Raw genomic sequence first — 17,533 nt, forward strand, 5'->3', positions numbered from 1 at the left:
GTCAATGAGTGGATGAATGAATCTGTTGATTGGAGGGGGAAAAGGCCACTGGATGAAGGATTTCAATGGGCAAATTTATTAAAATTAATTCTACTATACTTATCTTCTTTGGCTTAATCTGCAGGCTGGTCTCTAAAATAAGATTGTGATATTTTTCTCTTATCTCTGGAGAGACAGTTTTTGTAGGTTGATTCAGAACTCACTTGCCCAGAACATTCCACTATTATTAAGTCTGATTTACAGATTATATGCATTGGTATGCATATTAGGTGCTTGGAGACACTGAGGCCTCCTGGATATGCTTATGAGATGAAAGGAAACGGGAAGAGATTATATGTATTGAGGATTCTAGCTGCAGGCACAGTCAGGAGAACTGCGTGTGCCAAGGATCTGATTTGCCAAATTTCCCCCCCATGACATCTCTGGGGGAATGACGAGAGCAGAAAACTAACAAGAGTTAGAAGGCCTGATCTTTGTTGACACATTTTATACTCACTTGTTCTGTGGTTTTGAGCAGTTTTTTAATCTTTGACTTTCCATGTACAAATGTTTATGAGAAGAGTCATTTAATGTGATGACATCTTTCATGAGAGTCAGCAATGCCTTCTGGATTCATTTTTATTTCTCGATCACCACTATTTGATCATAAAACAGGAGTTATATAAATATAACAAGATAATATTTTAAAGTAAACATTAAATTTAATTACCTGCATCTTCATAATATTAGCAGATAATTGTGGATTAAGACATAGATGACATTTGCCTTGAGGTTAGGTCATATTCCTATTTTTAAATTAACTCAGTAAAAGGGGGGTTTCAGCTACTATAAGTGTAGCATAAAACATATTCCTTTAACTGTGGAATTTGGGTGAATTGGGGTTAGACTACAAGGTAGATGAAAATCTTGCTCTGGACTGGGATTGGGCACCATTGCTAATATCATATGGGCCTCTGCTTTTCATAATCAAAGTGCTGACATAATTTTTCTGAGTTATTACAGGAAATTGTTGAAAATTCTATAGCTCTACCATGTTTTGTGCTTCAACTTACCTGCTACTATATTTTTAACAAGCAGAAATAATATGCTAATAAATGGAAACAACTAATACATCCTCCAGAAAGTAATTTAGTCACTAGAATAAACTGTTCTTATAATTTCTGCTGTTATTATGTAAGTATTTAATAATTTTCAATCTAAAATGGTTTTATGTTGGAGCTGGTTTAAATATTGTAATATTTAAAAAATTGATAAGTAATCCACCTTTCATTTATGAGACGATCTAAAAATAGGTTTGTCTTCTTTTAAAATAATTTTGATGAAGTCACAGCCAGAAGCTAAATTTGATAGTGGTCAAATTCATCACGTGCTGCCTAAAGGATGATACTAATCCAAAAATTAAGTATCTGATGTTAAAGTGTTATGGAAATATGACGCACTTACAAAGAGTACCTGAAATAATAAAAAGTCAGAGAAGGAAGTTAAGGGCTAAAGAATGAGTTTCAGCTTTCATTGATGCCTTTGACTTGGGTTTAATGAGGCAGAAATTATTGGCCATTGGGTAAAGAATATTGCAGCTACTTTTCTTTATTAAAGATCATGTCCTGTGAACATGCACTAATTACTTTACTAAATCAAGGAAATTTCTAATGTCTTAAATGCTAACATTTCACCATGCTATTCTTTGAGAATTCCATGACTTGGGAATGCATTTCAGGCCAATGAACCCAGAAAAGAACAAGTTTGACCTGTGTTACTAAATGGGTCACTGTAGAGAATTGCATTACAATACAATTGTATAGTATTTCCCAAGTTATGAAAACAGAAACTCTGCATGCCATTTCTATGGTATGAGATAAATTAGAGGCAGGCCCTAGAGTGAAGCTTACTCAACCTTCAGGGAAAAGAAACACATTTTCCCAAGAGTTGAATTCTTATAAGTGATTATTAACCTGATAGGCTTGGATGAATTTTTCTCAATCACTTACAGCCATAGTTCCCAATATCTCGGGTAGAATAATGTGAGGGCAGTGGGATTTGGTTTGCTAAACTAAGAAGGTGTTACCACTCTACTGTTCTGTGGGCCTTAGCCCAATTACTGTGTCTGGGGATTTCAAAAACAAATTGTTTTCTGACTAATTCATATTCAAATAAACATATGAGTGACAAAGTGGTTTGGCCCTTTCTTGAAGGAGCTCAGGTTTCTGCTTATTTGAGCTCTGACTGTCCCTATCCACGTGGCTGCTGAGTGGAGAGTCAAGAGGAAACTTCTCATTCATTTCTCAGGAGGGGCTGTTCCCAAGCACCAAGGCTATTCTTAAGTAACATGTGACTCGATGTGTTTTTAATCATAGAAATTAATAATTCCACCATACTATCTAGTCAGGTATTTCTCTCGAAAAATAAACACTGAAATATACTCTTATTAAACAATTTTAATTGGCAAAAAAAAATGGACATATGAATGGAGCAGAGTGTAGCTCAGAAATAGACTGTTAGATAGTTAAAACAGAGTGTGATGCATGGGTATCACACATCTTTTGGGAAAAGAGAGCTTAAATAAATAATAGTGGTATATTTGATTAACCACTATTATTATTATTACATATGTATATCATCACCTCATATCTAAAAATTACAGAAGGCAAGAAAATAAAACAAAATAAACTACCAGAAGAGGTGAGTAATTAGGCATTGGATCACAGAGTAGGAAAGGAGTTTCTAAACATAAATCACAGAAAAAATGATATATTTTTCCCTATGTAAACATATAAATTACATCTATGTAAAAATTATCAACAGAAATTTAAAAGACCATAAACAAATTGCAGAATTTGTTTATGACAAATAAAATCTTCTGAGCTCTCTGTGATTCCTTTGTTTTTTCCTTCATAGTCACCTCCCACAATCGTAGATTCAACTATGGGTAAATAGCCAACAAGCGCCTCAAACTTAAGTCCCCAAATCTCATTCTCTGCAATATTCCACATCTTAGAAAAATGTTACAAACTCTTGTTCAATTACCAAAGCCATAAGTCCAGATGTTATCTTGTTTTTTTCATTTTCTTCCCTTTCCTTATAAAATCCATCAGTGTAGCCTGAAGATTCTACCTCCTAAATTTATCTGGAGTACATTTTCTCCATCTCTGATGGCACTCCCTGGTCCACATCACTATTATTTCTGGCCTAGTCTGTTCAAATGACCTGTCTTTTGTTTGTTTTGTTTCCACTCTTGTCCATCTCTGATTTGTTTTCTAGAGCAGCTAGAGTGTTATTTTTTAAAAAGTAAGATAAAAATAAGCCATTTCTTGCTTAAAATCTTTCACTAGCTTCCCTTCCCATTTAGGATAAAATTCAAATTCTTTCTGATGGCCTATAGCCTCTACACAGTCCCTGGTTTTCCTCATCCTATGCCACTCTTCTTGCTGTTCTTTCTTTCTAGAATGCTCTCTCCCTTCCTCTCCTGCTCATACACTGCAGCTGCATTCTTGTATTTTAGATCCTGACTTAGACTTATTTCCTTATAAATGCCTCCATTGACATTACAATCTAAATAAGTGATTCCCATCCTATTATTCTCTTTCTAGAAATCGATTTTTTTCCTTCACAGCACTTATTATTTATAGCATGTGTTTAATGTATTAGGATTAATTTGACAGGTTTCAAACAGCTGAAAAACAGCATTTTCTCATGTAATTAGAAGTTTAGAGTTAGGTAAGTGGTTGCTGGTCTTGCCGTTAGTGGCTCAAGACTATCAGGACAGATGTCTCTGTAATTCCTTTGTTCTTTCCTTCAGTGTCTCTGTCCCCAGTCACAAGGATGCTGCTGTACCTCCTGCATCCTACACTCCAGGCAAGAGCAGTGAAGAGCATAGGATAAAATGGGCACCTAACAACTGTGTAACTCCTCTCTTGGAAAAGTTTCCTGGAAGCCATAGACAGAAGCTTCTACCTGCATGACTATTTGTCGGAATCTAGACACATGTTTCTCCCCATCTGCAAGGGAGGAGGGAATTCTTTCGTTTGTTTTTGAACTGGGCACTATGGCTTCTCCCGTTTCCCATTAGTTTTCTTTCAACTAAACAAAATTTAGTTCCTTTAAAAGAAAAAGAGAGAGAATGAATCTTGGGTATTAACATTCTTGGATACAGTGTGTATGTTTGTTTACCAAATTCCTGTTTTTCCTAACTTTTAAAAGAAGAAATCATGTTTTATTTTTTCCAAAAATGTATATACCCATGGCCTACATTTGGGTAAGCATTCAGTAAATTGTTGGACAAATAAAATTTACTGAGAATCATGGCATAGCACTTCCTGAACTTTCCAGTTCAGGGATGCTATGTTGAGGTGGTCTAGTTTGCACTTGAAGGCTAAACTTTTGCTCATGCCCTTGGGGATCATTTTGCAGGAATGTTCTTCTGAAATTATCTTTCTCTTTCTCCTTCACCATCTATTATTCTTCCACTAGATGATTCCCAAAGCAAACAAGATGACTTATTATCTCCCAACTTAAAAAGATATATCTATATGCTGATTGCTACCTTCCCAACCCAGCCCTGACCTCTTTCCTGAACTGGATAAAACTATCTGTCTGACATTACCATTTAAAGGCTGCTCAAACAGCATTATCAAAACAACTTTCAATTCCCTCTAGTCATCTGCATTTTGGTAAAAAGCAAAGCATCTACTTAGTTATATAAACCAAAGAATCTTGAAGTGATTATTTTTTCTACTTCTTTCATTACCTTCCACATCCAGTCATCAAGTTCTGCTAAATACACTTTCAACTTTGCCTAAATCCATTACTTTTCTCCATCTCCACTGCTACATCTGTGTTCACAGCATGGTTAGCCTTCTCCTGTCCTATGCTGAGTAAGAGTAGAGACTGTCGTTTCAGGCCACTCTTGCTGGATAACCATGGACCTACACAGGTCCAGTTGGGGACTGTGATGGGAAAGAATAGAGACAATGGAGAGAAAAAAAATATGCAGAGATGTCCCCCACATTCGCCGAACTTTTTAGAGCTCTCTTTTCTGCTACTCAAGCCAGAACCAGAGGGCTTCTCCTGGATTTCACTCTGTCTGCTTCACAATACTCAATTCAGAGTTCTGGGGTGGGCTGAGTTAAATAAATAAATGTATTTATTCAGGATGGGAATAATAGAGGGGAAAAAAGTTAAACTTACCATTGTCTTGTTTGTATTTAGAATTCTGTTCTTCCCAGATCAGTCTGTTGATATTTGCTTTTTAGAATTTTCAAATATCCATCTACACTTTCTGTCCAGGTCTTATATTTGAGTCTGTGGGAAATAAAAGAAAGACTGTGTTTCCTCCCTTACCTTTTCCTTGGAGTGTTAATGGATTATACTAACAGGCTTTCTAATATTGAACCAGCCTTGCATTACTAACGTAAATCCTTCTTGGTTGTGATGTATTATAATTTTTATATATTGCTGGGTTTGATTTACTAATATTTTATTCTGGATTTTCCAGCTCATAAATGAGCTGGAAACTGTTATTTCTCATTTTCTGGAAAAGATTGTGTAATATTGGTGTTTTCTCTGAATATTTGGTAGAACTCTCTAAGAAAACCATCTGGGACTTGAGATTTCTATTTTTGGAAAGTTTAAAATTACACATTTAATTTTGATAGGTATAGAACTATTCAGGTGATTTGTTTAATATTGGGTGAGTTTTGGTAGTTTGAGGTTTTCCACAGCTTTGGTCTAGCTTTTCTAAGTTGTTAAATTTATGTGCCTAAAGTTATTCCTAGTGTTTTTAAAAAATTCTTTTAATATCTGTGAGGTCTGTGAAGTCTGAAGGTCTCTTTCCTTCCTGATATTGAGAATTTATATGTTCTCTTTCTTTTTAGTGACAGTCTCGTTAGGGGTTAAATCTTATTGATTAATTTAGGAAGTTATCTTTCGGATTAATTGATTTTTTGTATTGTTTTTATTGATTACTGCTCTTTTCTTTATGATTTTCCTGTTTCTGTTTGTTTTTGGTTTATTTTGCTCTTGTCCTAGTTTCTTTAAGTGAAAGTATAGATTATTGGTTTGAGACTGTTCTTCATTTTTTTTTATTCTGTAGATCATTCTACCCTTTTTTTCTTGCTTATCTATAACCTTCTGCTCCAACAGTGAGAAAATTTGACTTGCACCATCTTTCATCCATTTATTTAATCATTCCATTCCACTATACATGTATGATGATATCAGAATTATTTACCTATACTCCTGTGAGAAACACCTTTATTGACTGGACCACAGTGCTTATGTGCAGTTTCTTTTGCCTTTAGTTTTACAAACACCACTCATTTCCAAAGCCACTTAAGTTCATGCCTTTTCCCTTTCAGTGAGTTTGTTTCATACATTTGTAATATAATTAGATCTTTTTGTTACATTTTGCATGTCTTTCTTCCTATTAAGATTTTGAAAAGTCAGCTTTATTGAACTACAATTATGCATAATAAATTGCATCGATTTAAAATGTAATTCAATGAGCTCTGACAAATGCAAAAAAACATTGCCACACCCAGGAAACCACTGCCACCATCAATTCATAGAATGTTTCCATCACCCCCAAAACTCCCCAAGGTCCCTTTGCCATCTGTCCTCCCTCCAGCCCTGGCCCCAGTCTACTACTAAGCTGTTTGTTACCATAAATCAGATTATGGTTTTGTTTTAGGGATTTTGAGATTCATCCACAGTTTTGAATGTATCAATAATTTGCTCTTTTAAAAAAAGGACTAGTATTCCATTGTTTGGATATACCACAATTTATCTTTATTTTATTTAACACCTGTTGAGGAATATTTGGTTTGTTTAAAGTTTTTAGCAATCGTGAATGAATGAAGCTACTGTAACACTTATGTACAAGCACTTTTGTGCAAATAATCTTTCTTTTTCCTTGGGTAAATAACTTGGAGTTACAACTCAATGACATAATGTTAGATGTTTTATTGGTGTCTTACAAGCCCTTGAAGAGATATGAACAGAAAATTTGAAATTAAATGAAAAAGAAAAATTGACTGAAAAATTTCTGTTGATCTCTCTAAAGGTTTCTTTATTTTTTCCATCATTTTCATTAGTACATTTTGATTTTTATTATTGTATTTTTATTCTAAAATTTCTATTTGCTATTACTATCTATTTTCTATTTTCCCACTTATTATAAAAGTGTCTGAAACCACTTGTTAGAGCCTTTTTATAATAGCTGCTTTAAAATCCTTGTCAGATAATTCTAAAATCTGTCTCATCTTGGTGTTGACATCTGCTGATTGTCTTTTGCCATATGAATTGAGATTTTCCTGGTTTTTGGTTTGACAAGTGTTTTGTATTATGTCCTGGACATTTTGAGTATTATATAATGAGACTCTGGCTCCTGTTTAAATCTACTTTTTAAATAGACAGCAATGGTTTTAATAATTGGTGAGTTCTGGTTTTAATGGCAATTTAATTGTCAAAATCTTTGTAGTCCTACTCTCATCTGCCCTGCTTTTGCACTACCCAGCAGTCAATCTGAAACTATATCATAATTTAGTCAACAAAGCTTTTGTTCTGTTGATTCTGTTCATTTTCACAGATTAATGGAACAGTGGTGAACTCAGGACTTCATATACAAATTTAAATCATTCTTTTCTCCATCTCTCACTTCTTTATGATTGTCCTCAAACCCTCGACCTGGGAGGGGAAGGGCTGCTACACTTTTACTAGTGTCTACTTTCTTCAGGATGGTAGTTGACAGGATCCCACCTCACGACTTTGTGCACACAGTGTGAGTGGAAGGGGAAGGGCTTTGTTACCTGTGTCTGCAGTCACCATCAAAGGATGGAGGCAGGACACTGCTGCTTCTGCTTGTGTTTGCTTAGTGTAGAGTGGGATTGTCATTATGGATCTACCCTACAGTTTTTACAGCAACCAGGCCAGTGGGGAGGATAGAGGGTGCTGCGTCTCTTGTGGCATCTGTTTGTAGTGGGGTGATTATCATCCAAAGGATTCTTCTTCTTTCCGGACCTCTGGTTAGAGAGATTTTATCCCTGCCCCTATTAGTATTATAGCTGCAAGGTGTGGTTCGCAATAGCACCTAGGCTGGAATGTAAAGGAAAACAACAACAACAACAACAAATGTAATACTAGGTGGCCCCTCAAGTCCTGAGATTCCTAGCCAGTCTTCCTTCTTTTCTTCCCCTTTTAGAGTTTTCTCATAGTTACTCTATGGCTTTTGTCCAGAAGTTTTAGTTGTAATTAGCAGGAAAGAATATGGTGGAGTGTGTTTTTCATATCTTGACCCAAACTGGAAGCTATTGTCATTATTATTATTATTAAATTCTTGTAATTTCAGTTTCTATTTTAACTTTTACTCAAGAATTAATGACAGGATTTTTACTATCCATGTGAAGGAACAAGTGAGTTTTTCTGCTGTTGTTGATAGTAAATTCTAGTTTTATTGAATGTGATCAGAGAGTATAGTTTGTAATATTCTTCCTTTATTAAAGTTACTGATATTTTCTTTGTGACTTATATGTGATGAATTTCTATGCATGATCCACGGGCATTTGAGATGAATGTGTTCTCTACTATTAGGGTATAGAGTTCAATATATTCATATTTAACATAATGACTATGTTGTTTAAATCTTTTACAACCTTACTTTATTTTATTTCGTCTGCACATGCACACACACACACACACTCACTCACACACTCACACAGAGAGATTCCATAAAATTGTATTCATCTTCATTGGAACAAAGGGGGCTGATAGTCTGAGAAGATGTTGCCAGAGTGGAAGAAAAACTGAACTTCCAAAAGATGTGCATGCAGTTTGCGTGGTGGGGTGGGGTGGGGTGGGTAGGTCACATGGCAGTGGGTGCTTTAGGAATGGGGATAGTGTGAACATGTACAAGAAAGTAAGAGACAAAAGGGAAAGGGAGGCATAATTGTGGTGAGGAAACAGTGCATTTGAAGAGAGACGGAAGGTATTTAGTTGCTGATGTGAGTGAAAGTTCGGGGATGGGAAGAAATATTTTAAAAGAATGTAGGAAGTACTTTTGATGTTGGCATGCTTTGTGAAATCCTTAGGGAGGTCTCTTTAAGGAAGCCTAAGTGAATGAAATGGGATTTGTGTTTTCTTTGACTATGGTTTCCTGCATAGACTGGATCCTGGTGGCTCCCAGTTTTTATCCTCAGTTTTTACTTTTATTTTATATCTTATTTATAATGAAATTGATAGAATTGTAAATGAAATGACCACAATAAGATAAACTCTTAATAGTTTCCTAATCTTATTAGACTTCCCATTAGTTTATACTTATTTCATGTGTTCTTATGTGTTTCACATACACAGAACATATTGTTTTTTTATTAAAGACAGAATTGATACGTGCTATTGCAACCTCTGCCCATAAATTAAAGGCATCCTTCTAAGAGTTCGCATGGGTTGGAAATTTATTACTCCAAAAATAGTCAGGAAACTACTCTGAGTTGAAAGGGTTTACTTTTGTTTTTGATAAGGTTATATATGGGATTCTCTGTTTCTCATAGACCCTTATGAGAACAGATGGACTGTGATTTTTTTAAAGCAGATTTTGTGGGGATATTTATGAATAAGTCAAGATAGTAGCCATATTGTCTTCTGACTTCTAAGGATAAGTTTAAAAGGATGTAGTGGGAGACAAGCCCAGAAATGATCAGGAAGGCTTCATGGTTCAAAAAGAAAAAAAAAATCATAGGCACCCTAGGATCTATTTTAATTGCTTCTTTTTTTTAACTTTTATTTTAAGTTCAGGAGTACATGTGCAGGTTTGTTATATAGGTAAACTGCATGTCAGCAGGGACATTGTATAGAGATTATTTCCTCTCTCAGGTAATAAGCATATACTTGAGGGTGGAGGGCGGGAGAAGGGAGAGGATCAACTCCTTCTTATTTGAGAAAGACACAACACAAACTTTCTGAGCCCTACTTTTCTCATTTGTAAAATGGGAGACTTCCACTTAAATAATGTCTAAAGTTTCCTTTAGCTTACTATCTATCTATTAATAAAGGAAAAATTGGATATATATTTACTTTCAAGGCCACTGAATTTGCATATTTAATTAAAATTAAAGTGAGGATTTAAGCATCACTCTGCAAATGGAAGAATATAGGTAGAGGTTTTAAAGCTCCCATTTACAAATACAACAATAATTTTAAAGGATAAGAAAATAGAGGCTTGTAGGAAAATTAAATACATTATTTATATTTAACTTTGCCACTGAAACTGGTCAAGGTAAAGCTTAATAAATTTAAAGGTTTAGAATATTGACTTTTTCATGACAAATAATGACATTCCAAATGTGATGATAAAATAATTTAGGAGGTGAAATGGGACCAATTATTGCATTTCTTTGGGAAGTTGAAATCCCAAGGTAGAAAGTGAACTTTAATTTGCTTCTAAAATTAGATTTGGATTTTGTTTAGGAAACCTCCCTGTGTTTTTTCATGAATCTCATAGCACTAAAAGGTTTAAATAGAAAAGGTAGCACTGATAACAATAGTGATTCTTCAAGACTTGATTCTTCAAGAATTTACCATTTATTATTATGTTGGTTGGGGCCATGACAACGTGATGAAATGATGTAGCACAAGTAAGTGGAAACCAACAAGGCCTCCTGCAGTTGGAATTCTGATCAGAGAGATTATAGGAAGTTCCACTGATTGCATTCATTTAAATGCATGAGGAGAATATTATATCATGTTATTTATTGCCAAGTGAAAGCTGAGATTATTCATTTCAAAAGTAAAAGAGAATCAGAAGAAGGAGGAGGAATTATAGCAAAAAGAGAAGAGAGGGTAAATATTTACATGTAAAGAAGAGACATAGAGCAACTGAATTCCTTTATGTCCTGCCCATAGTAAAATGATAAAGAATACATCAAGAAGTAAAAATAGACCTAACATGCAATCACTTAGAATTAATTCACATGATAGAATCTGCAATTAAGCCATGGAACTTGCTACTACAAGATTTTATTCAAATAAATAGATAGATTAGAAAGGTTAGATTTGGTAAACAGAGTTTATATAAAAATTTCAATGTCTGGAATTTGGACCAACAAAAAACATATCAAACAAACAAATAAAACACAAATGACATCAGCTTCCAGGGAATAGGTTTATATATTTTAGGATGTGCAAAGAATATCCCTAATTTGGAACCTCAAGTATACCCAGGTCATTTCCATTTTCTGGGCACTACACCAAATCTAGCACCCCTTACCATGCCGTCGTCATTAGTATTCGGTCACCAGAGAATTCTTAAATCTTCAGCCTAACTACAGAGCTCTATGTAACCAGAGTTCACAGCCTTCTCTACTGACACCTCGTGTAACCCTGAATTAATCCCTAGTAGTTTCCTTAAACCCCTCTTCAGCCCTGGGTAAGTGAGGACAAGAGACAGTAAAATGTAGATTATTACAGTTCATGTTTCCTCATCTATATGCGCGAACTGGCAAGGCCAATGGAAATTTGGATTATCATCGTATGGCAAGGGAGAATAATTAATGTAACACGCCAGTCCACATGACTGCTTTCTTCTCAGACTTATGTCACTTTGGGATTGGTTAATTGTAAATCAACTGTTGCAAACACAGTAGTGGGAGGGATGTCTGAGTTAATGTGAAGAAGAAAACAATGGTGAATAGAGCCTTAATTATGGATGACTCTTGGTAATTCCAAGAAGATTATCCAGTATGTGTGTCACTTGGGTCCCTTGCCCTTTACCTATTGACCATTTCACCACTTGAAAGTACTTTATATCCTCAGTAGGTAAGAAATAGAAAGGATGTGGGATTCAAAATATTCAGCCTATGAACACTGCAATTAGAATATGGAGAACAGGGAACCCATTTGTAGGCTCATTTTACTTTTTTTCTTCATATTAACAACAACCTTCTCCTTCAGAAAGTTCGCCACAACTGCTAAATCAAAATTAAATTTCAGGGATTATCTGCAACTTTACTTTTCTCTATGATTATACTACTCATAAACAATCATGGAGGTGAGCAATAACTACTCTATTCGATTTTGGGTAAGTTAACAGGACCCCCTTCTTCCTGGGAAAGAGGCAAAATTGCACAAAATTGAGAGGCGAGCAACTGTAAGATGATGGTACCTTCTAATTCCAATAGCTTTTTACAGTAGAGAACCCAGTTACTTGGATAAATGTTGGCTGTACTTTTGAAAACACTCAGACAGAAGGACCAGACTTGCAGTCATTTCCCTGCATAGTAGGTGAAGGTAGGTGCAACATACAGCTCAAACTCATGATGCTAGGGCCAGAAACTGAAATGTGTTTTTGCCCCTGTGTGGCATGTTCTGATGGCAAAGGTGTAGGCAACCAACTGGGCCCAACCTACCTTTCCCTACACCTGGCCACTTTTCAAAGTGCAAACCCACTTTAACAAACTCTAGCCTGTATTATAGGAGGAAGGATCTGGGTGGTGCAGACGTGGCTTTCCATTGCCAGATCAGAAGGGTGGAGGAGAGGCTGGCAGGATGACAAGAATGAATGAACACACCAAGTTTCAGCTCCTATCTGAAGCTGCTCAGTTCAGGTAAGCATTTAGAGAAGCCAGGTGCAATAACTAACAGGGCAAATGTTTCTCTGGAAAATTCCAAGCCAGAGAAAATTGGGAAAAAGAGGGAAGGATGGGAAGCAGTACAAAGAGAAGCCAGCTAAAAAGGTTAGAGGTCCAGATGAAAATCTGAGATTGGAGAATGATAAAAAACATTGTGTGAGATTCTATTTTAGGTCATTATGCCAGGGAAATTTACACAAGAGAGGGTTGAAGGAAATTAGGCTATAAGATGAGTGGCAAGTTGCAATAAAATGGCACCCTAAACTCACCAAGTCACTGTTGTCACTGCTGTCTTGCCTTAGTTGATTTGATGTCTAGTTAGTCTATTTGTGCGTTTCTCACAGAAGAGTATGTTTTGACCCAGGCTGACAGATACTGTTGATTCTGAAATTTGTTTTTATGGTTATGTTAAAACCATTCTCATTATAAGAAACAGAGATGGGGATATTGCCTCCTCAGATCTGACTCACATACAAACTGAATGAACTACATAACAACCACCTTAGTCAGATACTATTTTGAAACCTGGTTCAAAACCTAAATGCTTGTAAGATTCTTGAGAGACAGTGCTGTGCTCTGAGTCATAGGGAAGCCATCCCAAAAGCCAGGTCTACTCATCAATAAGCAGCTGCCTGTGCAGAGTGCAGGCTGCACCTTTGGACAGCCTTTAAAATTGAATTCTCAGAATTTTAGAACAAATTTTTGCCTAGAAATGCTGACTTTGGTTCATTAGGTAGTGGTAAAACAGGCTTCCTTCGAAGCTCTCCTTCATCACCTTCCTAAGTGCATGGGGGAAAATACCTAGGGCTCAACAGTCTTGAGAAGTGTGGAAACATTTTCTTTGTGAGTGAGAACCGATCACCTAGAGAAAGGAGACCAGATTCCCATCACTGCTTCTGGGTATCAGATGCTAGCGTGAGTACATTGTCGATTTGCATATCCAATTATTGATTTACATTATTGCTCTTCTGTTGTAGGCAAGAGGTAAGTTCACTAACGAATCTCAAGGAAGATGTAAATGGCCAATGATCATGTTCAGAGGCCTGAAATCTCTCCAGGTCGCCTCCTTGGAGGGACGCTTTTCTGGTGGGGCAGCTTGTATTACCATACACAAATGTGCTTGGGTTTGGATTCTGCTGGAGAGAACACTGTGACCCGTGGTCTCTTCCTTGGGCCATGTCAGTCAGTCTTGGACTTATTTTGCATCCTATTCTTTACCTCACAGATGCCTGTGTATCCTTAGCTTGGTCTCCCAGCCCATTGTCCATCAAAACCTGCTATTAGGAATAGATCAATTATCAGTTATACACAATATGCAATGACCCTATCTCAGAGGCATTTGGTCATTTGGCTTCATGTTTTATTTTTGTTGTTGTTGAGTTTTAAAATAATGAAATATAATGTGGCTACATAAAGATGAATTCAATAGATGCATACAATTTAATAATAGAACATCGCCAGAACCTCTAAAACCTCCCTCCCCATTCTTTTACCAACAAAACCTCCCCTCCTACTAGGAGTAACTAAGGCAGTTATATCCATGGCTTAGTCTATCCACCCATGTAAGCATCCATTAAAAAACAGTTTTGTCTGGTTTGATCTTTTCATGAAGGGCATCTTACTGTGTGTATTCTTTCGTACCTGATTTATTTGCCTTCTAAACCTTACTTCTATCAGTGGCATGGGAGCTGATGGCTACTGCCGTGGTGATTTCAGACAGTCTTGAGAAGATGAGGGTAGAGTTTTGTGGTCAGAAACCTTCTTGTGTGCCTTAAGATAGTGTGAATTGAAAGACCAAGTCTGGGTATGAAGCATAGTTTTTGGGTATACTAAATAAACCAAGGTCTGTGAGAAGCTCTGATAGACAAAGGGAAGAAGTGGGTCCCAATGGACGTCTAACGAGGACTGGGGGGTTTAAATCATTAAGACTATGATAATTTTATCCACAGTTGATCTATAAAGTGTACTATGATATACTTTTCACAATGTAAGCTTTCTCTGGAGTTAATAATTATCAAATTTGCTCATTTTTTGGACATTTGTTTGGTTTCTAAGTTCCTATCACTAATGTATTTCTTTTCTGATGGGGATAGATATCCCTCTCCATGTGTTCAATATATTCTAACGCATCTCTCTCTCTGATAGCATATTCACCTTAGAGAGCTTCAGTCAGCATACTCAATTTTAGCATTAATCATACAATGAAAATAAAGGCAGTATGGGCAAACACTTGTGGGAAATAGTGTGTAAGATAAAGTCAGAAACACTATGTGAAGTACAACCCTACTTCTCCTGAGAGGGACAGCTCACCTACCTCTCTTAAATACAATGTTCCCCAAATACAGCATAAATACCGTGTTAGTGATTATACACATACATAGCAGCACACACATATATATATGTGTGTGTGTACTAATGAAAATGTAGTTGGTGTGAATTTTTATTTTATGGATGAGAAAAGGCCCACTCTATTCTATAGCACTTTGCTTTCTTCACCTCTCTGGGACTGCAGTGCTACTCCTCTACGACAGTTGAATTTATAGATGTCAGAACATGAATTATTCCAGGTGGGGCTTGGTCATGTTCATCAAATACCAAAATCGGAGCAGGGAGGAATCAAATAAACAATAACAAAAATCAGTAACTAAATTTCCACATGTAAGAAGTGCCAATTGTGCCTTAATGTAGGGATATCTAAATTTACTACATAAAAAATACTATGTGATATTAAATATCAAATGAAATAACATTTCATGCTAAAATTTGATTCATTAAAAATATCTATTTGACTGCTTTGAATTAGAGCTATAGCTAATATTCTACAGACTTCTTTTAAATTGCTCTATAAAGCCTCTGAACGTATTCATTTTAATGACATTATTTAAAACTATCATGGCCATCATAAAAAAAAAAGTAGGGAGTGTCTGCGTCAAAGGCTTTATATTTCAGAGTAATGCAAGGAACTCTTTCAGACTCACCCAACCAGCGGCCAACTTCCTCTATGAAGACAGTAAGGTAAATATTTCTGAAGTCCATAATTTAAAGTCTGGCCAGATCCTTTGAAAAAAGACACACACACACACACACAGAGAGAGAGAGAGAGAGAGAGAGAGACAGAGAGAAATAAATCTTTGTTACTTTGTGTCTGAGACATTAAACTCATCAAACAACATCCAGATCGGATAATGGTCCTGTTGTCTGCTTCTCCACCTTACAGCTTGTCTATGACTTTTAAGTGGTGTCATGGGAGAATGGAATGGGAATCGGATGCCAGGTGAAAAATCTGTGTTCCATCTTTGAAGAGATAAGTAGGGATTATGCGCAAATCTAGATTCTATATTTCCTGTATTTAAGGCATTATAGGTTGGAATATACCAGATTTTGAGATTAGAATTGAACTCTTTTAAGTGCATAATATACTAATTTGATTAGAGGTTTATCAAAATTTGAAACTATGTTTTTAAAAGAAATACAAAGATTTTAAAATATTTCTTCCAGTAGTATCTGTATAGCATCGTATTTGACTTACTGATAAGAATAAAAATTAATCACATTCAAGGGATTATTCATTTCTTTCCTATATGTATATCCTAATTCAGTAAATATAAAAGCTTTTTAAAAAAATAGTGTGTCATGAACTATAATTAATTTTCTATATACAGGCAAAAGTATCCTAAGACTAGATAATACTTTTATCAAGCATTTAAGGCACATAATTTATCAGTTAGGTGTAATAAGTTTAGGTCCATAAAATAGTATCATAACTTTATGTTTTATTGAATGTGTTTTGTGCCTGAATTTTCTTATGCTTTATTTAAAAACGACGTTTTGCTTTTTATTAAACTTTAAAAAGAAGCTTTAGTGAGAAAATATCTATTTTTATTGTTGTTTTGACGCAAATAATATATTGGCTAAAGGATGAAAGGGATAAAAAAGTTCTCAGATTAAAATAGACCATAAGGAATCAAATAGGCTTCAGGCTGCCATGGACTTTTAGACCCTCAAGTCTGAAGTTTGGGATGTAAAAACATCCATGAGTACTTGCTAATTTGTGTTAACTTTAAAATTATAAATTAATTGCATTCTTGTTTGTTAAGCTAAAATATTTATGCAAGAAACATAATAATATAGTATATTTTTAGCAAAATGAAAAATCAGACTATAAAGCCAAGTTCTTTTATGATTTGAAAAGAACTTTCCTGCATTGCCATGTCCAGACAATGAAATACTGGGTGGTGTCACACTGACATCTTCTTTAGGTAGCTTTAATGTGGTTGTTTTCTTTTTCAATTTCCTTAGTTATTTAACTGGGACTCAAGTCAATTGGTAGCTGTTGGTGGCTGTTGGTGGCTTGCCTGAACTTAGTTTATTTTTGTTAATGTTTTATCTATTTAAGTTGTTTTGAAAGTATTTATAGGGAAAGGAAAAATCACAGTTTTGATCTCATGCTAATTTTTATTTATGTGTCACCTGATGAAAACTTGGGGTTATAAAACAATCAGCTCGGTCTTAAATATAATTGTTTATTTGCCAATGAGAATCAGACTTTATATCAGGAGAGGAGAAACAAACCTTACTTTTATTCCTGGAACTTAAACAGTGCACCTGCATAGAGAAAGATAATAAAAATAATTATGTGAAATGGAACATACTTTTTGGTATTTATTTTAAGCATACATGAACATGTCTGTACAAGAATGTTTAAGTATATACTATTTAGTATCACCTATCATTTTAAGAGTTATGACTTGAGAATTTATAATTATCTAGGAATGTCTTGGCTCATGTTTCTCTGTCGTGATTTTTTTTTCTAGTATGGTTTCTCTCATAAAACTTACCTAAGCTAAACGTTTATGTACTCTGTATCCTGAATGAATACATGCTTGTGTAGCTTCTCTTTTCTTCAATAAGATTAT

The 17,533-nt window shown here is 35.4% G+C and overlaps 1 protein-coding gene across 3 annotated transcripts in view; it reads left to right on the forward strand.

Moving 5' to 3' along the window:
* The first annotated feature begins 12,573 nt into the window (after positions 1 to 12,573).
* SERPINB7 (serpin family B member 7) overlaps positions 12,574 to 17,533 on the forward strand; it is a 29,906-nt gene continuing 24,946 nt past the window's right edge. The window contains exon 1 of one of the 3 annotated variants that reach the window (XM_054460857.2): positions 12,574 to 12,593. The gene's annotated coding sequence lies outside the window, so the exon portion shown is untranslated. Of the gene's footprint in view, positions 12,594 to 13,404; positions 13,533 to 15,587; positions 15,633 to 17,533 lie in introns of those variants that run through there. The other 2 variants (XM_054460856.2, XM_054460859.2) reach the window with 2 other exon arrangements.

This window comes from Pongo pygmaeus, chromosome 17 (genome assembly GCF_028885625.2).
Source record: "Pongo pygmaeus isolate AG05252 chromosome 17, NHGRI_mPonPyg2-v2.0_pri, whole genome shotgun sequence".
Lineage (NCBI taxonomy): Eukaryota > Metazoa > Chordata > Mammalia > Primates > Hominidae > Pongo > Pongo pygmaeus.